The sequence below is a fragment of the Pristiophorus japonicus genome, chromosome 9 (assembly GCF_044704955.1).
Source record: "Pristiophorus japonicus isolate sPriJap1 chromosome 9, sPriJap1.hap1, whole genome shotgun sequence".
NCBI classification, from domain to species: Eukaryota; Metazoa; Chordata; class Chondrichthyes; family Pristiophoridae; genus Pristiophorus; species Pristiophorus japonicus.
In genome coordinates this window covers 178,658,238-178,685,691 of record NC_091985.1, presented here as the reverse complement: position 1 = coordinate 178,685,691, position 27,454 = coordinate 178,658,238, and positions in this window count along the sequence as shown.

The following is a 27,454-nucleotide window of genomic DNA, read 5'->3' as shown; positions in this document are numbered from 1 at the left end:
GAGGGTCTAGTAAGGAGGAGGAACTGAGGGAAATCCTTATTAGTCGGGAAATTGTGTTGGGGAAATTGATGGGATTGAAGGCCGATAAATCACCAGGACCTGATGGACTGTATCCCAGAGTACTTAAGGAGGTGGCCTTGGAAATAGCGGATGCATTGACTGTCATTTTCCAACATTCCATTGAGTCTGGATCAGTTCCTATCGAATGGAGTGTAGCCAACGTAACCCCACTTTATAAAAAAGGAGGGAGGGATAAAACAGGGAATTATAGACCGGTCAGCGTGACCTCAGTAGTGGGTAAAATGATGGAATCAATTATTAAGGATGTCTTTGCAGCGCATTTGGAAAAAGGTAGCATGATAGGTCCAAGTCAGTATGGATTTGTGAAAGGGAAATTATGCTTGACAAAACTTCTGGAATTTTTTGAGGATGTTTCCAGTAGAGTGGACAAGGGAGAACCAATTGATGTGGTCTAGTGGACTTTCAGAAGGCTTTCGACAAGGTCCCACACAATAGATTAATGTGCAAAGTTAAAGCACATGGGCTTGTTTGTAGTGTGCTGACGTGGATTGAGAACTGGTTGTCAGACAGGAAGCAAAGAGTAGAAGTAAATGGGTACTTTTAAGAATGACAGGCAGTGACTAGTGGGGTACCGCAAGGTTCTGTGCTGGGGCCCCAGCTGTTTATACTGTACATTAATGATTTCGACGAGGCGATTAAATGTAGTATCGCCAAATTTGCGGATGACACTAAGTTGGGTGGCAGTGTGAGCTGCGAGGAGGATGCTATGTGGCTGCAGAGCGACTTGGATAGGTTAGGTGAGTGGGCAAATGCATGGCAGGTGAAGTATAATGTGGATAAATGTGAGGTTATCCACTTTGGTGGTAAAAACAGAGAGACAGACTATTATCTGAATGGTGACAGATTAGGAAAAGGGGAGGTGCAACGAGACCTGGGTGTCATGGTACATCAGTCATTGAAGGTTGGCATGCACGTACAGCAGGCGGTTAAGAAAGCAAATGGCATGTTGGCCTTCATAGCGAGGGGATTTGAGTACAGGGGCAGGGAGGTGTTGCTACAGTTGTACAGGGCCTTGGTGAGGCCACACCTGGAGTATTGTGTACAGTTTTGGTCCCTTACTTGAGGAAAGACATTCTTGCTATTGAGGGAGTGCAGCGAAGATTCACCAGACTGATTCCCGGGATGGTGGGACTGACCTATCAAGAAAGACTGGATCAACTGGGCTTGTATTCACTGGAGTTCAGAAGAATGAGAGGGGGCCTCATAGAAACGTTTAAAATTCTGATGGGCTTAGACAGGTTAGATGCAGGAAGAATGTTCCCAATGTTGGGGAAGTCCAGAACCAGGGGTCACAGTCTAAGGATAAGGGGTAAGCCATTTAGGACCGAGATGCGGAGGAACTTCTTCACCCAGAGAGTGGTGAACCTGTGGAATTCTCTACCACAGAAAGTAGTTGAGGCCAATTCACTAAATATATTCAAAAGGGAGTTAGATGAAGTCCTTACTACTAGGGGGATCAAGGGTTATGGCGAGAAAGCCGGAAGGGTGTACTTAAGTTGCATGTTCAGCCATTAACTAATTGAATGGCGGTACAGGCTAGAAGTGCTGAATGGCGTACTCCTGCACCTATTTTCTATGTTTCTATGTTTCTATGTTTAGGATTTTGCTGTAATTAGGCCCCTTATGCTTTTTGCCTTGGGTTTCTCTGTCCTCCACTTTTACTTTTCTTCTTTCTATATTTTGCTTCTGCCCCCATTCTACTTCCCTCTGTCTCCCTGCATAGGTTCCCATCCCCCAGTCATATTAGTTTAACTCCTCTCCAACAGCACTAGCAAACACTCTCCGTAGAATATTGGTTCCGGTCCAGATCAGGTGCAGACCATATGGTTTGTACTGGTCCCACCTCCCCCAGAACCGGCTCCAATGTCCCCGGAATTGGAATCCCTCCCTTCTGCACACTCCTCAAGCCACGTATTCATCTGAGTTATCCTGCAATTCATACACTGACTAGCACATGGAACTGGTAGCAATCCTGCGATTATTACTTTTGAGGTCCTACTTTTTAATTTAGCTCCGAGCTCTCTAAATTCGTCTTGTAGGGCCTCATCCCGTTTTTTACCTTGATCGTTGGTACCTATATGCACCACGACAACTGGTTGTTTACCCTCCCCCTTGAAAAAGTCATGCATCCACTCCACGACATCCTTGACCCTTGTGAAAGGGAGGCAACATATCATCCTGGAGTCTCTGTTGTGGCCGCAGAAATGACTATCTATTCCCCTTCATTTGCATCCCCTATCACTATAGCTCTCCCACTCTTTTTTCCTGCCCTCCTGTGCAGCAGTGCCACCCACGGTGCCATGGACTTGGCTGCTGCTGCCCTCCGCTGAGAAGTCATCGTCCTCAACAGTACCCAATGCGGTGTATCTGTTTTGCAGGGCGTTGACCGTAGGGGACCCCTGCACTACCTTCCTTCCACTGCTATTCCTGTTGGTCACCCAACCCCTATATGGCTGTGTCACCTCTACCTGCGGTAAGATCAACTCACTAAGCGTGCTATGCACGTTATTATCAGCTTCGTGGATGCTCCAGAGTGAATCCACCCGCAGCTCAAGAGCCGCAATGCGATCTTCCAGGAGCTACAGCCGGATACACTTGCCGCATATGTAGACGTCAGGGACACTAGAAGCATCCCTGACTGCCCACATAGTACAGGGGTAGCATAACACATGTCTGAGCTCTTCTGCCATGACTTAACCCCTCGATTAACTTAATTGGGCAACACTAATGCTAAAGGTTACTTACTGATAAAGATAACAAAAAGAAAAAACTACTCGCCAATCACCATCCAATCACTTAGCCCCTCGGCTGTGACGATACATATCGATTTCTTTCTACTGTTTTGCCTTCTCTCCCTGCTGCAGCTGCACCAGCTGGCCTTTATAGGTCACTCCAACGTCCACAAACTTCTTGCTGCGATGTCACACTTAGTTTTCTTTTCCTTCCAAGGCTAGGGTCAGTTGCCTGAGCACCCCTTATTTGGTGATTTGGGGATTTCTTGGGTCGAACCATGCCTCAGCCTTTGTTCTTATTCGTGGCAAACTGTTTGCCACCAGGCTTCGGAGCCAGTGGACTCTCTCATCCTGGCTTAGATAATTCCGATTGAGCTCTCCTCCACAGGCACTCTGGTACACATGCCACAGTCTGTCTGCGAAAGCCTATGGGGTTTGCCCTGTGAGCTGCACTGTTTTCTCTACTCTGGAGAAGGAACTTGCGTCATTACAGCGCATGGCTTCTAGAATGTTTTCCTGGACGGGGGGACATGTTCTCTGAGGGGCTGGTACAGCTTTCTGTCCAGTGAGAGCAGGAACATTTTTGCTATCTTTGCATCATCACAGCTGTTAATATCCCCTACCTGTTCTACTTCCATAAAGTGAACCGAGGAGTCGCCCTTTGGAGTAAGCTTTCCCAGGTGGCTTGTCATAGTCCTAAGCTGTTGGCTAATGTGGGGAACCACAAAATGAATTTCCAGGGGCCCCTGACCCGCAGCACTGGTGGGCGGGCCGAACTTCTGTTACCGGACCGGGCATATTGGCCCCGGCTGTTGCTCTTCCTGCTTTGGCTCGTCCAACCCTCCCTGCTGCCAAACCGAGCTAACCTCGGTGCCACAGGTGGTGGTACGTTATCTCTGTCCGCCCCGCAACACGTTCGCCCTTCTTGCTGCTGAAGCTTTATAGTCACCGGCACCACCGGTGATGGTTGATCAGTTCCCCCCTTCTCTTCCAGTACCCGGGCTTATTAGGCATACCATGCCTTTTGCCTTGGACAGAGCAATGGTTAAACATTTGTTTTGTTGCTGGCATGGACCGTGGTCTCCTGACTCAACCCCGTTCGTGCTAGCTATTTTATAAGCTGCCTGTACATCTCTTAAATTCTCCTCCAGCTCTTTTACTTGAAGGGTGAGGCAAGTGTTTTCCTCCCGCAGTATCTTTTCATTATTCGTAACTGCGTTAACCTGACACTGTCAATAGTCCTGACTGTTCTTAAGCCTTTCCATTAGCTGTCCCTTTCCATGTTTTAGCTTAGAGAGTTGCCTTCATAACCTTTTTCCTGCCATAGCCTTTCATGTGATGTCTCTGCACATTCCCATAGTTCTGTCTGTAGTGACTCGATGGTTTTGTCTAGGAGTTGCACCTGTCGCTGTAGACAGACCAACCAAATTGCTTTTTCTACAGATTCCTTATGATCGTTGCTTGCTCTCCACTGGGCTGCAGCATCCCCTGGACCCTCAGCCCGCAAAAGACCAACCAGCCATTCTTTAGTGACATTCACTTTCTTATACACATAGGAGAAAATCGTTTCTTCCATCTTGCTTCTTTCTTCCAAAGCAGCACACTCTGCATCACATCCATTATACCAGATTCCTGCCGCGGTCGCCATTTCTCTAGGGGGTGGTGTTTGGGGTCAGATTCACCTCTGACCTTTTGAGCGGTTCCAATCGCTCCCGATCCCTGGGTTCTAGTCTCTGGATTTACTTGGGGGATGTGATAAAGTGCAAGAGACAACTGGTTTGGTGCAAAAGAACTTCGATTGTATTAATGGCAAGGAAATACAAAGTCAAACATATAATCACTCAAGTAAAAAACAGTACATCACACTTTCAAAGGGGTTACAGTGAATAATGCACCTCCCACCTCCTACTGCCTAACACTGACTAGGTTAAATTCCAGGGCAAAGAGAGATTATGCACACCAATTCTTTACTGGGAGTTGGCGGTGGTTCGCGATTTCAGGGTTCGCTGGATTCTGGCGATTCTGCTTGCCATACCCCGAATGGCGTAGACGATTTCTTACTGCGCAATCTTTAGTTAGGTGGTGTCCGCTGATGCGGCAGGGTACGTTTTGGATTTATGGGGTAAGTACCCACTTTCTTCGATTATAAAAGGTTCAAAGTCTCTTTAGGTAATGTTTCCACCTGTTGGTAGTCAGGCCTTAGTTGTAGAGAGGAAACTTTCGATTCTTCAGTTTCTTCCTTGCAGAGTTTTGTTTTGAAGTTGGTCAATCACGGTGTTTTTGGTGATACCAAGTTGGCTGTGGCCGGTTGCTACCATGATGGTGAGTTTCTTCCGTCCTTTTCAATTGCAGAAATGCGACGCTGGAGAAGCTATTTAAAACTGCTGCGGTGGTGTCTCTCCTTTCTCCCTCTGATGCATAGCTTAACATACCATCGCATTGCATAACCTTTGTTAAAGCAGGGCCCAGTTATACCTTTCCAGCTGTTCGAATCTTCACGCCAAATCAGCCCTGTTTAATTTTGGCTGGCTTGATATTTCTTTGTTATATTTTGGCGGGCCCATTAAATGTTAACCTGTCTCAGATGTATTGATCTTTTAAATCTGTTTTCTTGATGGAAATATTAGCTTTGGTATTTGTAATGTCTGTCTGTGCTTGGTTTTTCCATGCAGACTGGATGTGCCATTGTTATTATGTATGCACTGGTTAGGATGATGGTTAGCTATCTCTGGGCTAATTGTTGCTATGTTAATGTCTCCTGGGAAGAAGGGTTTTCGAGTATCCACAATTCTCCAGACAATTTGCTTTAGATTCAATACCCCAGTCAGTTTCAATACGCAAACTGGCTTATTTGAAGGATAGTTCTTTAGTTCTTAGCCTTGCCCACACAGATTCACTCTGCCTAGTAAAATCCCAAATTCGATTAAAGTTCGTAGTTTCTTCCATGTGCACTTTATGATCTCAAACATTCTGCTGGATAGTTCCAAATTAAATTTCCTTTCCAATGAGTCCAAACACTGTGTGTGTGTGTGTGGGGGGGGGGGAGTTTCCACGAATTGTGCAACTATACAACTGCGGGAAACCCAACGACAGTTTGCTTTGAGCTTTGTGCTTCCATTGACATTGCGCAGGTTGTAGTGACTAAGTTGGGCACGTTACATCACTACATATGAATGACCAATAAAACTGGCGATCTCATTTTCGAACCAGTATCTGGAGTTTCAGTGTAAACTCATTCGTTCACCCCGACAGGTGAAGCACTTCCGGTGTTTTACAGTGCAGGCTGTTTTTTACAGTGCAGTCGAATATTCAGCATAAAACCGCGAGCTGCAGTTGACCTGATACAAAGTGGGAATGGTCTTCACGTTTGGATCATTCCCATCAAAGCGGGTGTATTCTTCACATCTGGATCATTCCCATCAACAGGGGAGTGTTCTCCATATCTGGCTCATTCCCTCAAAGGCAGAGTGTTCTCCACAGCTGGAACATTCCCATCAATGGGGAGGGTTCTGCACAGGTGGATCCTTCCCATCACTCTCCCGTTTGTGGTCAGGGCTGTCATTCCTCCGGTGGTCAATCATCAGTTTATTCTCGATCAGAAACATTGATAATCTGGACTGTGGAATACTAATGTGAGGTGTCACGTATCTCACTCTCCTTTATATCATTACTGTAACCCCTTTCGCAGCCATTACATTCCATCATCTCTACAGCACAGACCGTGTTCGGCCCAGCATAGTGAACTCTGTGGGGAGCAGTAGATAGCCAATTAGTTCACAACTTAGCGGTGGCAATCTGTGCCCCAATACTGATTGCAACTGAACGCGTTGTGACTCGGGATTTGATTAATTCCTTTCCTGAAACAGTAGACAGTGATGATCAGCAGTTCATTGCCACTAACAGAATGGGTACAGCCCAAACAGACTGACCATTGTAAATAGACCTAACCATCTAAATGCATGTGGATCAGCGCATGTCTGGGCTAATTACAAGACAATGAACATTAATTGTCAAACCGCACTGATGTGGAAATGGACCGAATGATCCACATACTCATGGTTGTGTATCTGTGTCAATGGCGTATGGGCTTGTGTAAGTGAGGTAGTGGGCTGGTTTAGTGGGTTGTGGGATGGATCAGGGAACTGTCGGGCTGGGTCATTGGCTGTGTGTTTATGTCAGGTGGCTGTGGGGCTGTGTCAGTTTGATGTGGTGCTAGCTCAGTGCTGTGTGGGGCAGTGTCTGAGGTTCTGTGTCTGTGTCAGTTGGGTATGCAGTTGGGTAAGTGGATTGTGGAGCGTGGTTAATGGTCTGTGAGCTGGGTTCGTGAGGTGTGAGACTGGATCTGTGGTTTGTAGGGTTGGATCAATGGAGGGTGGGGATTGTCAGTCAGGTGCCTGTGTGCCTCTGGATCAGTGGGGTGTAGGTGTGGGGCTTGTAAGTGCAGTGTGGTTTTTGGTTACTGAGATGTGGGGATTGGTCAGCGCAGTCTTGACCTGGATCAGTGGGTTATGGAGATGGATCAGTGCGGTGGGGGCAGGGTCAATGCGGTGTGGAGTCGGAGCACTGTTCTTAGGGTTGTGTCTATGAGGTGGGGTGTTGTGAAAGTGGAGTGGAGTTTTGGGTCTGTTGGGAATCGGGCTGGGTTAGGGGGGTGGGTGGCTTTGTAATTGGGGTGTGGGGTTTGGGCAGTGCGGTTTGGGGCTGGGTGAATGGTGTGTGGTTCTGGGTAAGTGAGATGTCGGTGTGGATATGGATCAGTGTGGTATGGGGTTGGGGCAGCGGGGCGCGGGGATAACCCTGCATGCTGTGGGGATGAGTCAGTGGTTATGGGTTTGGGTCAGTGTCATGTCGGATAAGGCTTGCTTTGAGGGGTGACTGTATAGGCTGGTCAGTGGGGTTTCAGTTTAGTGGAGGGTCAGTGTCCTGGGGGTAGAGCAGTTTCAGAGGGATGTGGGTGTTGGTCCCAGTATTTCTTCAGGTGTTGGTCAGTTGCATATCGGTTTATGGCAGGGGAAGAGCAATTTAGATGTGGTCAGGTTTCAGTTAAATGATGAGGTATGATTGGCTCAGTAGGTTGACAGTTTGAGGCCGGAATGGAAACTTTTGAATTCTGGGCTCTGGGGGAAGTGTTGTTTCAATGGATTTTCAGTATGGGGCTACGACTGTGGGGTGTAGCAGTGCGGCTGTATCAGTCGGGTGTAATTGTAGAGCTGGGAGAGTTGGGTGTCAGACGGTGCTGCGAGACTTGCATTTTGGTGTTGAATAGAGGCAGTTGGGTATTGGTGCGGGGCTATGTTTGGTTGTGTCAGTGGGGTGTGTGTGTTGGCCTGGTCAAGTTCAGGTTTGAAGTAGGGCGGGGTCAATGGGATGTTGGTTAAGACGGGGTCAGTGGGATGACGGTGTTGGAGGGGGTCAGTGGGATGCTGGTGTAGGGCTGTGTCATTGGAGTTTCAGTGTAGGGTGGGGTAAGTGGGGTGTCGGTGTAGAACTGGGTCATTGCCGTTTCAGTGTTGGGCGGTGTAAGTGGTGTGTCGGTGTAGGGCCGGTCAATGGTGTGTCTGATTGTGCCTCGATTATTTGGATGTGGGCTGGATCTGTGGTATTTGGGACTGGGTCAGTGTGGTGTGAGGCTGTGTCACTGGGTTGTCATTGTAAAGCTGGGACAGTGGAGTCTCAGAATAGAATTCATTGGGTATCTGTATTCTCTCTGTTATTTACTGATTTAGCAGGAGCGTGATTCAGCGCAAATCTATTCATCTGGATCTGAAATCGACTACTATGATATTGAAAGTTGACCAAATGACAAAAGGAAACTTCTCGAAAAACGGTGCAATATCCATGTGCGCTGTAATTTCGATATGAGGAGTGAATTAATAAAGAAATATAACGAAGAATGCAAGAAAATGATCTTGAAAGTAGCGAAACAATTGCAAAGTACACCTTTAAGCGCACACATTCAGGCAATAAAATGAACGCTATTTTTCATGGTTATTTTGTTAAGTTGCCAATGCATCCTAAACATCCTCATAGCTGTTGATGGGATAGTTTGTGGTGCCTGCCCGTACTTTAACAAACTAAAGCTGGAGACACAGAGATAGGTCTTCTGTTGAAGTCCAGACAGCGAAATTATGTTGCATTGTGTAGTAGGGGCCCATGAAATGATCGGAATGTCTTGTGTTGTGAGTCCATGTATTTTCCCAAGTGGTAGACATTCCGTTATTGGAAAATTGGGTTTTTCGATCCGGGAAAATATGTTCTCAGGAAACAAACAAATTCTTCATACACTCTTTTTAATCCTCACTGAGGAATTGGACTAAAGAGGAACAGTGGCGGTGTTATGCTGCATTGCAGAATTGAGAGTAAAATGGACTGACGTGGACTAATACACTGCTGCACTCTGGAAGTTGTAGTCCAAACTTGTCAGAGACTCAAAATTAAACGTTTCATCATGGGAGATCAGCACTGGGCTGAGCTTCTTAATTTTGAAGTTGCAGCAAAATATTAGAATCCGGCTCCAGAAAGAAAAGTAAACGGAGCGGTGAAACTACTGGAGCCAATTCTCACGGATAATTGCTGATACACTCCGAATGTTTCGTTCATTCCTGTCTGGTGTAAAAAATAAAAAAGGGAAGGTGGCTCAACCGTGGCTATCAAGCGAAATCAGAGATAGCATTAAAGCCAAGGAAGTGGCATACAAATTGGCCAGAAATAGCAGCGAACCCGGGGACTGGGAGAAATTTAGAACTCAGCAGAGGAGGACAAAGGGTTTGATTAGGGCAGGGAAAATGGAGTACGAGAAGAAGCTTGCAGGGAACATTAAGACGGATTGCAAAAGTTTCTATAGATATGTAAAGAGAAAAAGCTTAGTAAAGACAAACGTAGGTCCCCTGCAGTCAGAATCAGGGGAAGTCATAACGGGGAACAAAGAAATGGCGGACCAATTGAACAAGTACTTTGGTTCGGTATTCACTGAGGAGGACACAAACAACCTTCCGGATATAAAAGGGTTCGGAGGGTCTAGTAAGGAGAAGGAACTGAGGGAAATCCTTATTAGTCGGGAAATTGTGTTGGGGAAATTGATGGGATTGAAGGCCGATAAATCCCCAGGGCCTGATGGACTGCATCCCAAAGTATTAAGGAGGTGGCCTTGGAAATAGTGGATGCATTGACATTCATTTTCCAACATTCCATTGACTCTGGATCAGTTCCTATCGAGTGGAGGGTAGCCAATGTAACCCCATTTTCTAAAAAAGGAGGGAGAGAGAAAACGGAATTATAGACCGGTCAGCCTGACATCGGTAGTGGGTAAAATGATGGAATCAATTATTAAGGATGTCATAGCAGTGCATTTGGAAAGAGGTAATATGGTAGGTCCAAGTCAGCATGGATTTGTGAAAGGCAAATCATGCTTGACAAATCTTCTGGAATTTTTTGAGGATGTTTCCAGTAGAGTGGACAAGGGAGAACCAGTTGATGTGGTATATTTGGACTTTCAGAAGGCTTTCGACAAGGTCCCACACAAGAGATTAATGTGCAAAGTTAAAGCACATGGGATTGGGTGTAGTGTGCTGACATGGATTGAGAACTGGTTGTCAGACAGGAAGCAAAGAGTAGGAGTAAATGGGGACTTTTCAGAATGGCAGGCAGTGACTAGTGGGGTACCGCAAGGTTCTGTGCTGGGGCCCCAGCTGTTTACACTGTACATTAATGATTTAGACGAGATGATTAAATGTAGTATCTCCAAATTTGCGGATGACACTAAGTTGGGTGGCAGTGTGAGCTGTGAGGAGGATGCGATGAGGCTGCAGAGCGACTTGGATAGGTTAGGTGAGTGGGCAAATGCATGGCAGATGATGTTTAATGTGGATAAATGTGAGGTTATCCACTTTGGTGGTAAAAACAGAGAGACAGACTATTATCTGAATGGTGACAGATTAGGAAAAGGGGAGGTGCAAAGAGACCTGGGTGTCATGGTACATCAGTCATTGAAGGTTGGCATGCACGTACAGCAGGCGGTTAAGAAAGCAAATGGCATGTTGGCCTTCATAGCGAGGGGATTTGAGTACAGGGGCAGGGAGGTGTTGCTACAATTGCACAGGGCCTTGGTGAGGCCACACCTGGAGTATTGTGTACAGTTTTGGTCTCCTAACCTGAGGAAGGACATTCTTGCTATTGAGGGAGTGCAGCGAAGGTTCACCAGACTGATTCCCGGGATGGCGGGACTGACCTATCAAGAAAGACTGGATCAACTGGGCTTGTATTCACTGGAGTTCAGAAGAATGAGAGGGGACCTCATAGAAACGTTTAAAATTCTGACGGGGTTAGACAGGTTAGATGCAGGAAGAATGTTCCCAATGTTGGGGAAGTCCAGAACCAGGGGACACAGTCTAAGGATAAGGGGGAAGCTATTTAGGACCGAGATGAGGAGGAATTTCTTCACCCAGAGAGTGGTGAACCTGTGGAATTCTCTACCACAGAAAGTTGTTGAGGCCAATTCACTAAATCTATTCAAAAAGGAGTTAGATGAAGTCCTTACTACTAGGGGAATCAAGGGGTATGGTGAGAATGCAGGAATGGGGTACTGAAGTTGCATGTTCAGCCATGAACTCATTGAATGGCAGTGCAGGCTAGAAGGGCCGAATGGCCTACTCCTGCATCTATTTTCTATGTTTCTATGTTTCTATGTTTCTATGTTTCAGTTCAAATTAGCAATGATTTTATAAATGTATTACCTTTACTAAATATCGAAACGATTGGACATGGTGCGTGGTGCGATTCAATTTGATGACTAGCAATAATAAAAATATTTATACTTTTCTGATTGAATCAAAATTTCGCTTGAATAACATTTTTTGTACAAGAATGTTGCTGTCACATTAATAATGACCATGAGTCTATTATCATGCAATTATTTTCTGTCAATCGTCGTCAGTACATTTTTTAATTGGATTGGATCTCTACTGAATTCTGAACCTAAAATTAAGCATAATAACAATTATTTCTGATTTAATTTAATTACTATATATTTCGTTATCAAGGGAAATCTAGGTTTTAATGCCCTTCTTTCCTCCTTTTTTACCTGAACTATCTTCTCTTTGAAGGCTTTCTATTGATCCTTTACTGTTTCATCTGTAATCTTTGATTCCAATCCACCTGGACAAAATACCATTTCAACAAACTGAAATTAGCTGTCCTCGAATTGAATATTTTCACGCTTTCTCGTCCCTTTACTTAACTACTCTAAACCTAATCATATTATGATCACTGTTTCCCAAATGCTCCCCTACTGAAACATGTTCCACTTGCCCCACTTCATTCCCCAGAAATAGATACAAACATTGCTTCCGCCCTCTTTGGTTTAGAAATATACTGATTAAAGACGATCTCTGGTACACATTTCAGGAATTCCTGCCCCTCTTTGCTCATTACACTTTTATTTTCCAACATATATTAATCTAATTGAGGTCTCTATTGTTACTACTGTAAAGATCTTACATCATTTGGAAATGTGGCTGCAAATCGTCTCCTCAATCTCCTTCGCATCATGTGGTGGTCAGAAGTATACACCCAGCAGCCTAATAACTCTTCGACTGTTCCGTAATTCTATGCAAATAGATTATGTTTTTGAATGCACAGCCACATCATCCATTTCTAATGCTGTAAAAGTAACACAATGCATTGTAGTCAGATACATTAAGTGCCCTCTCCATCCCTTGTTTGAGCCAGGGCTCCGTTATTGGCAGTATATCATAATCCCATGTGTAATCTTGATCACCAAACTCACCAAACTTAATCATCACGTTCCGTGCATTTACTCACATGCACTCTGAACACATTTTAGTCTGCCTCGCATTTCCCGCCTCTCTGGTCATCACTATTTCTTAACTAATCATTATGCTAATGGTGCTTGTCCTTCACATCATCTGTATACTTTGTTTCTCCTCTCCGATGTTTATTTGGTGCCCCCCACCATCCCTGCCAAATTAGTTACAACACTCCCTTTCAACATTAGTTGACATTTCTGCGAGGACATTGGTTCCAGACCTATTGATATGCAGCCTTTTCATTTGGTGCAGTTCCCTCCTGCCCCACAACTATACCAATGCTCTAGGAAACTAAAGCCTTCCCCTGTTCCACTTCTCCGTCACGTGTTAAAACTTCTTATCTTACGACTCACTAGTATGTAACATTGGGAGTAATCCAGAGATAACTAATTTTCAGCTGCTGCTCTTTAACGTCACCTCTCCTCTTGAAACTATACATAGAGTTCTTACTGATAACATTGCTTCCAACATGGCTGTTCTGCATCCCAAAAAATGATCGACACCCGTTACTTTACCCTGACATCAGAATTGCAACATATGTGAGACTCACTTTGGCCGTTCCAGAAATGCTTGTCTATCAATTTGGCTATCAAATGACCTATGATGACTTCATTTCTGCACTTCGGTGTCACCCCTCTCACGTCCGGCTCCCGCATTTCAGTGGATTAACTCTACACAGCTGTCCACCCAGGTTTCGTCACCATCAGCTGACGAAAGTATTGAAAATAAGTTTTGGAGTGGCACACTGCGAGGAAATCCCTGCACTAGTGTCCTCTTTACAGCGTGCCGATGGACAGCAGCTTACTACCTTCCTGAACAAACTTTGGCCTCGAGGTGACCAATTCCTGGTATAAATAGTTATAGAAATGCTCAATCCGTCTTTGAAACCTGACGCTGCTCAGGCTCAGAAGGCCTCATTAAATTTCGAGCAGACGGAGTCCCTCCCTCCACACGAAGCATCCTGGAGATCTATAATGTCACTGGAATATGTATTGAATGTAAATTGAAGCATCTAAAGTCATCAATGACACAAATCACGATGGAAGCTTTGAAAAGAAAACACAATTAAATGTAATTTAACTTAATTAAGTGAAATACTTTAATTACATTCAATTAAATCTAATGTGCTGCATGGCACTGTAGGTATTACTACACATGGATGTTGTTGGCAAAATAATTAATGTTCTATTGCATTGCCCAGTGATACTTGTTCCAATTATGTTATGTCCATTGCTTGACGAGTTGCAGATTGAACTGATATCTTGGGATTGATTGGCTTATTATTGGGAACTATTGCCCTAACTTGCTGCTCGGGAATTGGCATTGGGAAAAATGATATCTGGTGATTAAGAAAACCGAAACTTTCTGACACAGACTGCGTTCGGCGGCACATTTCCTTTTCTGTGACAATCAGACCGCTGCCTCACTTCCTGTGGCCCATCGACAGCACAGTCTGTCATAGATGCTCCTGATGACGAAGGTCCATTTCAAAAGTTAATCTATTACGTTACATTACAGACACTAACCCACAATGGGCGCAGCGCTCAGTCGCTTCTCCGAATTGTAATCAATTATATTCAGGTGACTCTGAACCTTTCATTCATTGCAGTTTGCTTCATCAGCACTTTTTAAAATTTTCCAGTTCAAGGATAACAAATGCATTGGCAATATTTATGCTTATTGCTTTTCCGCCATCATTCCACTTGTGGGCATCAGCGCTGGGCATATGATTTGTACTATTATAAAGTGCAAAAAGTTTTTAATTTCAGCCAAGCTAAAGATCCCGTTAGATTTTTCTTGCATTGAGTGGAATAAGTGGCAGATTCCGATACTAATTGGTGCTGTCGGAGTCAGAATGGAGCTATGTAATTCGCCTCTAACAGTCTACAACCACAGAACTCTCTGCACTGTTATGCATACACATCCAACACTATGATCATGCCCCGACTTGATTTCCCATGTTGCATTGAGTAACAAATAACATGATTTTAATGCGGCTCGGCAGCCTTTGACGATTTCTCAATAATAGAGACGTCAGAAAAAATGCTGGTAAAACGACAAAACACAAGTTAACATTCAAACAAATGGGGAAACATTGCAACACTGTGAGCGACGGCACAGCACTGCTCGTTATTCCCAGGAGAAGGGTTGAAGCGGTCGCTGCAGTTGGAATCAGTCTAAGGAATATTTTCAGAAAATGTGCGAAAACATTTCAGGTAAACAGAGTTCTAAACCATCGTATCTTATACTAAATCTGGTGGATATTCTGGTCAATTACATGGTAGAATTAATTTACAGTACTCCCTCTGTAATATTTTAAACCCATTGTTCAAACATTATATTCCATTATTAAACTGCAGTCATCTCTGACACATCTCAGACTTAAGGCGGGATGTCCTTGTTTTTCTGGAGTCATCAGCCAATGAACTGATTAAATCTCCGGTAAATGTTTGGTTATATGCTACAGTGTCACAAATATAGTCGCATTTTGGGGAGATTTTTAAAAAATATCTTGACGTAGCTGCAAGGAGAGAAAGCCCAGGCTAAGCTTGACTAGGAACTAAACGTGATTTCTAATGTTCCAAAGGAAGCTCCAGTTCGTATTTCCTTCATTTTTACCACTACGTATCCAGGGAGATGTCAGTGCCTTCTTCAGCTCTACTCTGAATTTCCTCTGGGTCACTGTATAAATACATGGGTTTAGACAGGAACTCAAAAGCTTCAGCATAGCTCCAGTTTCAGTGGCGATGTACGCTGGGTTTGTGCGGTCACCTCGGTAATAATTGATATTTGTCAGTCCAGTAGTTACGAAGCTAATGACAGCTGTGAGCCACAACAGTATAAAACTGCCCGATATCATGAACAGTAAAATAATGGATTTCTTTCGGTTCTCCGTCTCTGGATCACACTGTTTCTCACTCCTGTGGCATCGGACTCTCCTGCGTGCTCTATTGGCCAATAAAATACTTCGGACTGTCAATGAATTAAATGAGGCAATTAAAGTAAAATGAAGCCAAACTACCCAGACTGTGTGAAACCAGAAGTACGCTGCACCTGGAGGTGAGGAAACGAAAGCCACACTTGGCTGGCAGCCCCACTGCACATTGCTAATTATTTGTTGAGGATCATATGCAAACAAAATGGGAATGTTCTTTAATATGATTAGGACCGATAACGTTGTTATAACTGTAACTGCAGTTCTCTCGGTGCAATATTTTGTTTTCAACTTCTGGCAGCAGATAACTACACATCGATCAAATGTGAAGAAGACGGTGACCCAAACAGAAGCATCGAGGGTAGCAGCAGTGATATATAGAATGAACATACACACGGGAGTGTTGTAAAGGATTGAAAGTGGAAAGTGATAATAGAAAATATTATACACCATTACATTGAAGATCATAACTAGTAGATCTGCCGTTGCCATGGCCACCATGTAGACAGAGATACACTTGGAAAGGTTGCAGTTTCTTCGCGACAGAATCACCATTGTCACCAAGTTCGCTGTAAGAAAGAGAGATTTGATTAATAATGTATCAACGTCTGATTGAAATATATAAGGATTAACCTGTTGAGAGAAATTTTCTCCATTTAGTTTGATTATCAACACAGAGCAGTGCGAGGACAGGATTAGTATTCGAGCCATTACCCAAGATACCGACCAACACATTTTAATGAGCTGCTGCAGCGCTGACTCTGCACGGAGAAACAAAAAGGTCTATAAATCTACTACAATTCTTGTGAACATTCAAAAAACATTTTAACATCAGTGAGATTATTGTATTAAGGGAAACGTGGGAAGTGCAGACACATGGTACATGAGTTGGTTCCAGTCATTCCTGATTGCGTAATGCTGACATTTGGAACACAATATTACCTTAACAAACATGCTGTAAGAACAGGGAGACAGTTAACAATGATTAACAACATAAAGGTCGTAATGGCTCACCGGGGACAGCAACGGCAGCGAGCAGCGGGTAGTAAATTTCTTTGACCAGTAGAACAGTTCGTTGCTCCATTTTCTGTTAGAATGGATGAATTCTGTCAGTGCTGAATCACTCTTACTGCCGCAAGGCTGAGGCAATGGAAGTGAAGCAATATTTATACACTCATCAATCCTCCAGCGTATCAATCAGATAACATTTAATGAGCATTATTTACAGTAATTTAATAAGTAGGCTGAGGTGAGTATTTTTTCATTGGATACAACAGGGTAAAACACTTTTGAAGTTGTTATTGGAAAGTATCTGAAGCATTCTTTATAAGTAGAAAGTTCTGTCTCGCAGTAAACAGGAAATTAAGGCTGCATGCAGTAAAGGTGCAGCAGTTATCATGGGTAAATTTAATATGCTTATAAATTGGGCTAACCAAGCTGGAAGCAATACGGTGGAGAAGGATTTGCTGGAGTGCCTAAGGGATTGTTTTCTAGTCCAATATCTAGAGGAACCAACTAAGGGGGAGGCCATCTTAGACTGGGTGTTATGTAATGAGGATTAATTAGCAATCTCGTTGTGCGAGGCCCCTTGGGGAAGAGTGACCATAATATGGTGGAATTCTACATTAGGATGCAGAATGAAACAGTTAATTAAGGGACCATGGTCCAGAACTTAAAGAAGGGTAACTTTGAAGATATGAGGCGTTCACTAAGGAGGACACAAACAATCTTCCGGATATAAAAGGGGTCAGAGGGTCTAGTAAGGAGGAGGAACTGAGGGAAATCTTTATTAGTCGGGAAATTGTGTTGGGGAAATTAATGGGATTGAAGGCCGATAAGTCCCCAGGGCCTGATGGACTGCATCCAAGAGTACTTAAGGAGGTGGCCTTGGAAATAGCGGAAGCATTGACAGTCATTTTCCAACATTCCATTGAGTCTGGATCAGTTCCTATCGAGTGGAGGGTAGCCAATGTAACCCCACTTTTTAAAAAAGGAGGGAGAGAGAAAACAGGGAATTATAGAGCGGTCAGCCTGACATCGGTAGTGGGTAAAATGCTGGAATCAATTATTAAGGATTTCACAGCAGCGCATTTGGAAAGAGGCGACTTGATAGGTCCAAGTCAACATGGATTTGTGAATGGCAAATCATGCTTGACAAATCTTCTGGAATTTTTTGAGGATGTTTCCAGTAGAGTGGACAAGGGAGAGCCAGTTGAGGTGCTTATTTTGGACTTTCAGAAGGCGTTCGACAAGGTCCCACACAAGAGATAAATGTGCAAAGTTAAAGCACATGAGATTGGGGGTAGTGTGCTGACATGGATTGAGAACTGGTTGTCAGACAGGAAGCAAAGAGCAGGAGTAAATGGTTACTTTTCAGAATGGCAGGCTGTGACTAGTAGGGCACCGGAAAGTTCTGTGCTGGAGACCCAGCTGTTTGCATTGTACATTAATGATTTAGACGAGGGGATTAAATTTAGTATCTGCAAATTTGCAGATAGCACTAAGTTGGGTGGCAGTGTGTGCTGCGAGGAGGATGCTATGAGGCTGCAGAGTGACTTGGATAGGTCAGGTGAGATGGCAAATGCATGGCAGATGAAGTAAAATGTGCATAAATGTGAGGTTATCCACTTTGGTGGTAAAATCAGAGAGGCAGATTTGGAAAAGGGGAGGTGCAACGAGACCCGGGTGTCATGATACATCAGTCATTGGTGGTTGGCATGCAGGTACAGCAGGCGTTTAACAAAGCAAATGTCATGTTGGCCTTCATAGCGAGGGGATTTGAATGCAGGGGCAGGGAGGTGTTACTAAAGTTGTACAGGGCCTTGGTGAGGCCACACCTGGAGTATTGTGTCCAGTTGTGGTCTCCTAACTTGAGGAAGGACATTCTTGCTTTTGAGGGATTGCAGCGAAGGTTCACCAGACCGATTCCGTGGATGGCGGCACTGACATATCAAGAAAGACTTGATCAACTGGGCTTGTATTCACTGGAGTTCAGAAGAATGAGAGGGGATCTCATAGAAACGTTTAAAATTCTAGCGGATTTTTCCCAGCCAGCTTCTGCCAAATGATGTGGGGCCATCCGCTGGCACAATCCACAGTGGGAGTTCGTGTACTGCTCCATCATAGAAGGCTTCGACTTCTGCACTGATAATTACAGGGATTCATTCCTTGCTGTAAGTCCTTAGTTTGGTGTGAATGGGGCTGAGTTGGGCCTGTGTGTCTTTTTGCCCCACAGCTTGTCGAAGGCCTTTTTACTCATTATGGATTGACTTGCACCCGTGTCCAGTTCCACAGATACAGGAATTCCTTTCAGTTCAACTTTCAAAATTATTGGTGGACATTTCGTAGTGAATGTGTGTACCCGGTACACTTCTGCCTCCTCGGTACGAGACTCCAATTCAGCTTGATCCTCAGTGGATTGCTCTTCCTCTGCGCCCTGATGGTTTGCGGTGTTTGCAGGGTTTGTAGCTTGCCTGCACATTCGCTGAAGGTATCCCATTTTTCTGCAATCGTTGCATTCATAGTGCTTGAAGCGGCATTGACGGGGCCAATAATCAGGTCCACAGCGCCAACAAGATGTTAACTGCCTCGCATTAACGATTGATGGCAGACTCTGGGTCATCTGAAGTGGGGCAGCAGCAGCCAGTGTGTACGTTTTGCCATGTATAATCCTGCTCGAAAACGACGTAACTTTTTGCACAGTACTGGCCGCAACTTCTTTACTCTGCGAAATATGCTTGGTATTTTCGCTGCTGGACATAAATGCCTGGACTATCGTTATGGCTTAACTGAGATTCGGAGTTTCAACAGTCAACAGGTTGTGAAGGAAAACCTCATGGCCAATGCCGTGTACAAAAAAGTCTGTAAGCATTTGTTCTAGCAATCCATCAAATTCTGAATATCCTATGGCGTGCCTTAGTTCGGCGACACAGCTCGCCACTTCCTGGCCCTCTGACCGTTGACACGTGTAGAACCGATACCTCGCCATCAAAACGCTTTCCTGAGGATTTAGGTGCTCCTGGAGCAGCGTACACAATTCTTCATCGGATGTAGCTGTTGGTTTTGCTGGAGCTAGGAGATTCTTCATGTGGCCATAGGTTAGTGCCCCACAGACCGTTAGGAGGATCGCCCTTCGTTTGGCAGCGTTCTCTTTCCCTTCCAGCTCGTTGGCCTCAAAGTATTGGTCGAGTTTCTCCAGGAAGGCCTCCAAATCGTCCCCTTCTGAAAACTTCTCCAGGATACCCAATGTTCTTTGCATTTTCACGCGGTTGTTCATTACATCATCGCCAATTGATACGTTCTTAATAAATTATGAAACTGAGTACTGTGTGTAATGAGCAAATGTGATCTTAGCTCCGTTAATAGGACTCCAGAGTGCAGGTACCTCGTCGGTGGCCTGCTTATATACTGTGCTCCCTAGGGATGCTGGGATGGATCCCTTGGGCCTCCAACAGTTAGACCCTCTGGTGATAGTGTAATACACGTCACAAGGGGTAAAATGCAATAAAATACCTTTGAGGTTCTGCATTTAAATTTGGATCCTTGATCCACAAAATCTCTCAGATGATACGCATTCCTCGATTAATGATTTTGTCCGTTCCTCGATAGATCATAAAAACTAGATTCATCCCTCCCATTCCAAATACCACTCCAGCCCGAGGAGATATCCTTAACCCTGGCACCGGGCAGGAAACACACCCTTCGCAAATCCCGATCACGGCTGCAGGGACTGTCTCTACCCCACTGAATATAGTGCCTCTACCACTACATCTTTACTTTTCATTCCTCCCACTTGAATTGCTTCCTGCAGCACGTTACTCTGTTCAGTGTGCTCATGCTCTATGCACATTGGAACGGTAGCATAGTGATTAAGTTACTGGACTCGTAATGCAAAGTGCTGGATTATTAATATGTATGTGTGAGTTCAAAACCCCACCACACATCTGTTCAAATTGAATTCAGTTAAGCAAATCAATTTGGAATAAAAAGCTAGCATAATTTCTGATAACAATCAAAGTAAAGGATGTTTTAAAACCTATGACATTTATTAATGCATTTTCGAGAGGGAAATCTGATGTCCTTACCTGGTCTGGCATATATGTGATGTCAGACACTCAGCAATGTGGTTGACGAAGAGTGTTTGAAGACCAGGCCCTTAGAACTGCCACAAAGCTCGTTGTCTACAGCGCTGCAGGAATACCCGCCCTCCTATATGGCTCAGAAACATGGACCACATAGAGTAGACACGTCATGTCACTGGAGAAATACTTCCAACAATGTCTCCACAAGATCCTACAAATCCCCTGGGATGACAGATGCACCAACATTAGCGTCCGCGACCAGGCCAAGATCCCCAGAATCGAAGCAATGACGACAGTTGATCAGCTCCGCTGGGCAGGCCACATAGTTTGCATGTCAGATGCAAGACTCCCAAAGCAAGCGCTCTACTCTGAACTCCTGCATGGCAAACAAGCCAAATGTGGGCAGCGAGAATGTAACAAGGACACTCTTAAAGCCTCCCTGATAAAGTGCAACATCCCCACTGACACACGGGAGAAACTGGCCAAAGACCGCCCTAAGTGGAGGAAGCGTATCTGGGAGTGCGCTGAGCAACTCGAGTCTCGTCGCCAAGAGCGTGCAGAAATAAAGCGCAGGCAGCGGGAAGAGCATGTGGCAAACCACCCCTTCCCTCAATGACTATCTGCCCCAGCTCTGACAGAGACCGTGGTTCTCGTATTGGACTGTACAGCCACCTAAGAACTCGTGTCAACAAGGGAAGCAAATATTCCTCGATTCCGAGTGACTGCCGATCATGATGATGATTACTAACTGCCCCCTTTAATGGCCTAGCATTCACGCAGTTATCAAAAAAACCGCTACAATATACAATAAAAGAATAAACCCGGATTTACCTCCCAGCATCAAACTCTACACTGGCTTCGGGCACGAGGAAGACACACCAAAGCCCAATCAACACTACAAAATCATCCAACCCAACACCTGGAGAATTGTGTCCAAATTTGCAGCGCTGTACCACAGACTAGTCAATCAAAAGCTTGATAAAATCAGACTTACAGATTTATACCTTTCAGCCAATGTCCCAGACTCCTCCATCACCAACCCTGGTATATTCTACCCACCAGCAGGACAGATCCCCAGAAGTGACAACACAGTGGTATACAATCAGAAATGAATGCCCTGCCGGTCCTCAACATTGCTCATGAAGTATCATGGATTCAGGTCGAGCATGGCTGGAATCCTCCTGCTGATTGCTACATATCGCCCTGCCTCAGCTGATGAATCTACACTCCTGAATGTTGAACACCGCTTGGAAGAAGCACTGAGTAGCAAGGGCACAGCATATACTTTGGATTGGGGACTAAAATGTCCGTCATCAAGATATCGCTCAGTCGCACCACTGCTGACTCCTGAATGGTATAACTGCCAGACTGGGCCAGCAGAAGGACTAGGAATACTACCGTGCTAAATGGGATATATTCGGAACAGATGTGGCAGCTTAGAACTGACCATTCATGAGGCGCTGTGGGTCATGGGCAGCTAAAGAATTGTATTACATTACAATCTGTGACATCATATCTCGCCTTATCCCTCACTCTACCAGTAACATCAAGTCAGGCGACCAAACCTGGTACAATGAGGAGTATTGAAGAGCATGCCAGGAATGGCACGTCGGGTATCTCAAAATCAGGTGCCAACCTGGGGAAGCAGCAAAACAAAACAACATGCATGTAAGACAATGGTAGCAGCATGCTATAGAAAAAGCTAAGCGACCCCATAACCAATAGATCGGAGCAAAGCTCTGCAGTACTGTCATGTTCAGTCGTGCATGGTGGTGGACAAAGAAAATCTGACGGGAAAAGGAGAATCCCCGACCTCAATGATTGTGGAGCCCAGCATGCGAGTGCAAAAGACAAGGCTAAAGTGTTTGCAACCATCTTCAGCAGAAGTTCCGAGCAGATAATTCATCTCGTCCTCGTCCTGATGTCCCCACCATCCCAGATCCAGATATCAGCCAATTCGATTCACTCCAGTTCATAACAAGATACGGCAGAGTGCGTTCGACACAGTAAAGGCTTTGGACCAGCATAATATCCCGGCTATAGTGCTGAAGACTTCTGCTCAACAACTTGCCACAACTCAAAATAAACTGTTGTAGTAAAGCTACAACACTGGTCTGTATTCGACAATGCAGCAATCTGGCCAAGTATGTCCTGCCACAAAAAAGCAGGACAAATGCAATCCGGCCAATTACCACCCATCCGTCTGCTCTCAATCATCAGCAAAGTAATGGAAGGTTTTGGTCACTGCACTATTGAGCGGCACTTACACACCAATAAACATCTCACCGATGCTGAGTTTGTGTTCCGTCAGGACCACTCGCTTCCAGACATCATTGCAGTCTTAGTCAAAACCTCATCAAAAGAGTTGAATTCCAGAGATGGGGATGAAGGGACCGAGTGTAATATAGCTAAGTTTGCTGGTGAAACTAACGTTTTCAATATAAACATATGTATTTAGAATATAGTTACAATTCATTACATTTGGTTGAATTATTACTTTAATATTATTTTCGTTGCCCCTATTTATAGGGGCTATACTCACTCACAATAACGGCTGCCTATCTCAGCTCCGCCGACAGTAACACACCACTGAGGGTGCATACCAGGGGCAGACATCTGTTTCCAGGTGATATCATAAAGGAGACTGGACACAATCATACAACAGCCAGTAACAATGACACAAAGCAGCCAGAACTCCAAAACTTCAAGGTGTCACAAGGTCACATGGCCAGGCTCTGCTCCTGCAGTGCAGTCTTACTGGGGTTGAGCGCATGATGTACATTCAATCTGTCTGTGACCATGGATCCCAAGTACCATGATCCAGGCAGATAGCAGAACCGCACAATATTGCCCCTTACGAACTCACCTCCTCAATCCGCCAAATACAATCTCCCACTGTCGAATGGCCCAAAATCCACATTTTGAATAATATAACTCAATGACTCCCTCACACAATATTAAGTAGTGCATTTCCGTTTTACCTCGGCAGTGAAAGGGATATTGGTTAAATGACAACAGCCTCTATGGTCTGTAACCAATCTACTGGTTGGGATGGACATCGCTTGAACCATGCTGGCGAATCGAATAATTAGGGCTGTAGAGAGAGCTTTAAACTAAACAATTGGCACGAGGTGGGGGGTTCAGGTGAGCAGAAATTTAAAAATCAAGAAGAATGCAATAGAGCAGGGTTGCACTGGTGGAAATGATAACCAGAATGTGACAGGAAGGCACAGCATGTATAAACATAAGAGTGTATCTGAAAGTGGGATCAAAGCAGGGATACATTGCAAAAAAACCCCAAAACGCTCTTTATCTGAATGCATGCAGTATTCGTAACAACATAGATGAGTTGACGTCACAAATAGATATAAATGGGTATGATCTGATAGCCATTACAGAGATGTGGATTGGTTGCAAGGTGAACAAGATTGCGAACTGCATATTTAGGGGTATTTGACAAATCGGAAGGATAGACAAAAATGAAAACGTGGTGACGAATCTCAAGTAATAAAGCATGAGATCAGTGCAGGTGTTGGAAAAGATATTGGGTTGGAACGTCAAGCTATCGAAACAGTTTGGGTGGAGATAAGGAATAATAAGGAGAAGAAGTCACTAGTTGCCATAGTCTATAGCCCTTCTAACAGCAGCTGTAATGTTGGATGGAATATAAATCAAGAAATAAGGGAGGCTTGTAACAAAAGGATCAGCAAAAAATCATGGGCAATTTTCATAGTGATTGTTGAAATAAAATTGGCCAAGGACCCCTTAATGAAGAATACATAGAGTGCATGGTACATTGCAGAACCATCCAGGGTACAGTCTATCTCAGATATTTTATTGTGTAATGAGACTGGATTAAAAAATGATCTCTTGGTATCCCCCTGGACAGAGTGATCATAGAATGGTTGAATTTCAAAATCGGTTGGAGTGTGTGCTGAGCTCAAACAAATGACGCTACAAACGTATGAAGGCAAGTGGGGGAAAGTGGTTTGGGAAAATAGATTAAAGTGTAAGAAGGTTGAAAAGCAATGGGGGATATTTAAGAAGATATTTCATAATTCTCAACAAAAATGTATTCCAGTGAGAAGGACAGACTTCAAGAGAAGCGAAAACCATCCGTGGCTAACTAAGCAACTAATGGATGGTATTACGTTGAAAACAAAGGTAAAAAAGAGGCGAAGTTTAGTGCGAGGCAAGAGGATTGGGAATTAAAAAAAACAGCAAAAAATGAGTAAAACATAATAAAGAGCGGGAAGATAGATTATGAGAGAAAACTGGGCAAAAATATAAAAACAGATAGTAAGAATTTCGAGAGGTATATGCAAAGGAAGAGATTGGCTACAGTAAATGTTGGTCTCTCAGAGGATGAGACTGGGGAATTAATAATGGTGAACATGGAAATGGAAGAGACTTTGAACAAATATTTTGTATCGGTCTTCACGGCAGAAGACACTAAAAAGATTCCGATAATGGATAATCAAGGAGCTAAAGGGAGAGAGGAACTTAAAACGAATACTATCAACAAAAAAAAAGTACACGGTAAAATAATGGGACATTCGGCGAAAAAGTCCCCTGGACCTGATGGCTTGCATTTTAGTATCACAAAATAAGTGGCTGCAGATATAGAGGATGCATTGGTTGTCATCTAGCAAAATTCCTTGCATTCAGGGAAGGTCCGAGCGGTTTGGAAAAAGGCAAATGTAAGGCTCCTATTTAGTAAGGAGACAAACAGAAAGCAGGAAACTATAGAATACTTAACGTAACATCTATCGTCAGGAAAATGCTGGAGTCCATTATTAAAAATACAGTAGCAGGACATTTGGAAAAGCATGATTAAATCAAGCAGAGTTAGCATGGTTAATGAGATAAATATCATGTTTGATAAATTTATCCAAGTTATTTGAGGATGTAACGAGCAGGGTGGATAAAGGGAACCAGTTGATGTGGTTTATTTGGAGTTGCAGAACGCATTCGATAAGGTGGCTTATAAAAGGTTAGTACAAAAGATACACGCTACCGTAATGGGGGTAATATATTAGTATGGCTCGTGGATTGACTAACCAAAAGAAAACAGCGGGTCGGGATGAATGTATATTTTTCCGGTTGGCCATCGGTAACTAGAAGAGTGCTACAGGGATCGGTGCTGTGCCCTCAACTATTTACAATTTACAATAATGACTTAGATGAAGGGACTGAGTTTAATTCAGCCAAGTTTGCTGATGATACGAAGATGGGTGGAAAAGCAAGTTGTGAGGAGAATACAAAACATCTTCAAAAGGACAAGAAAGGCTCAGTTAGGGGCAATCATTTGACAGATGGAGTATAAGTGGCAAAGTGCGAGGTTATCGACTGTGTCAGGAAACATTTTTAAAAAGCAAATTATTATTTAAATGGAGAGAAATGAATAAATGGTGCAGTACAGAGGGACGTGGGCATCATTGCACATGAAACACAAAACGTTAGTATGCAGGTAGAGCAAATAATCAGGAAGGCAAATGGAATGGTGGCCTTTATTGCAAAGGGGATGATGTATCAAAGCAGAGAAGTCCTGCTACAAACGTGCAGGTTATTGGTGAGGCCACACCTAGAGTACTGCGTACAGATTTGGTCTCTGTATTTAAGGTAATCCAAACATACCACATCCACTCGTAGTTTATATGGATTTTCAAAGGCGATTGGTAAAGCAGCAGCCATGTTGAAGCCAATGAAATGAATGGGACAGTGCCAGCATGGATTCGACATTGGCTAAGGTCTAGAAAACTGTTTATTTGCAATGGAATATCCCTTGGCAACATAATGGCGCATTGCGGTGGACTATGTCTTTAATTGGGGGCTTTTTGTGGACATTATCTGAAGCCACTCACAGGCTGTGCCACTGCACCCAGACACACCAACGCAGGCAGCAGCAGGCAGGCAGCAAAAGTGCATGCTGCATGAAGGTGGGAATGGTGCTTGCAGCTCACCAGCTTCGTTCCTGCGTGAGTGAGTGTGTAGCTCAGGACCACAAGGCGCTGGGGAGTGGGCTGGTGCATTGGTGAGTGAGTGTTGAGCTCATCACCAGAAGCGGTGCGGGAGTGGGCTGGTGCATTGGTGAGTGAGTGTTGAGCTCGAGACACAAGGAGCGAGGTGTGTGGAATGGAAATTAGTATCTGAGTTTGGAGCTCAGTGCACAAGGAGTGAGGAGTATGGAATAGAGATTGGTGAGAGAGTGTCGGGCTCAGGACAACAAGTGGCTGGGGGGGAGTGGGCTGGTGGATTGGCGACTGAAGGTGAAGCTCAGGATCACAAGAAGCGAGGAGTGTGTAATGGAGATTGGTGAGTGAGTGTGGAGCACAGGCCCACAAGTGGCTCGGGGGAGTGGGCTGGAGAATTGGCGAGTGAGTGTGCACACATGACTACAAGGGACTTGGGGAAGTGGGCTGGTGGATTGGCGAGTGGGTGTGCACACAGGACTACAAGGGACTGGGGGAGTGGGCTGGTGGATTGGCGAGTGAGTGTGTCCACAGGACTACAAGGGACTGGGGGGAGTGGGCTGGTGGATTGTCGAGTGAGTGTGAGCACAGGTCTTCAAAAGACTCGGGGGAGTGTGCTGGTGAATTGGCGAATGAATGTGAAGCTCAGTACCACAAGGAGCGAGGCGTGTAGAATGGTGATTGGTGACTGAGTGTGGAGCAAAGGACCAAAAGCGGCTGGGGGGAGTGGGCTGGAGATTGGTGAGTGAGTTTGGAGCACAGGACCACAAGGGCTGGGGGAGTGGGCTGGTGGATTGGCGAGTGAGTGTGGAGCTCATTACCATAAGCG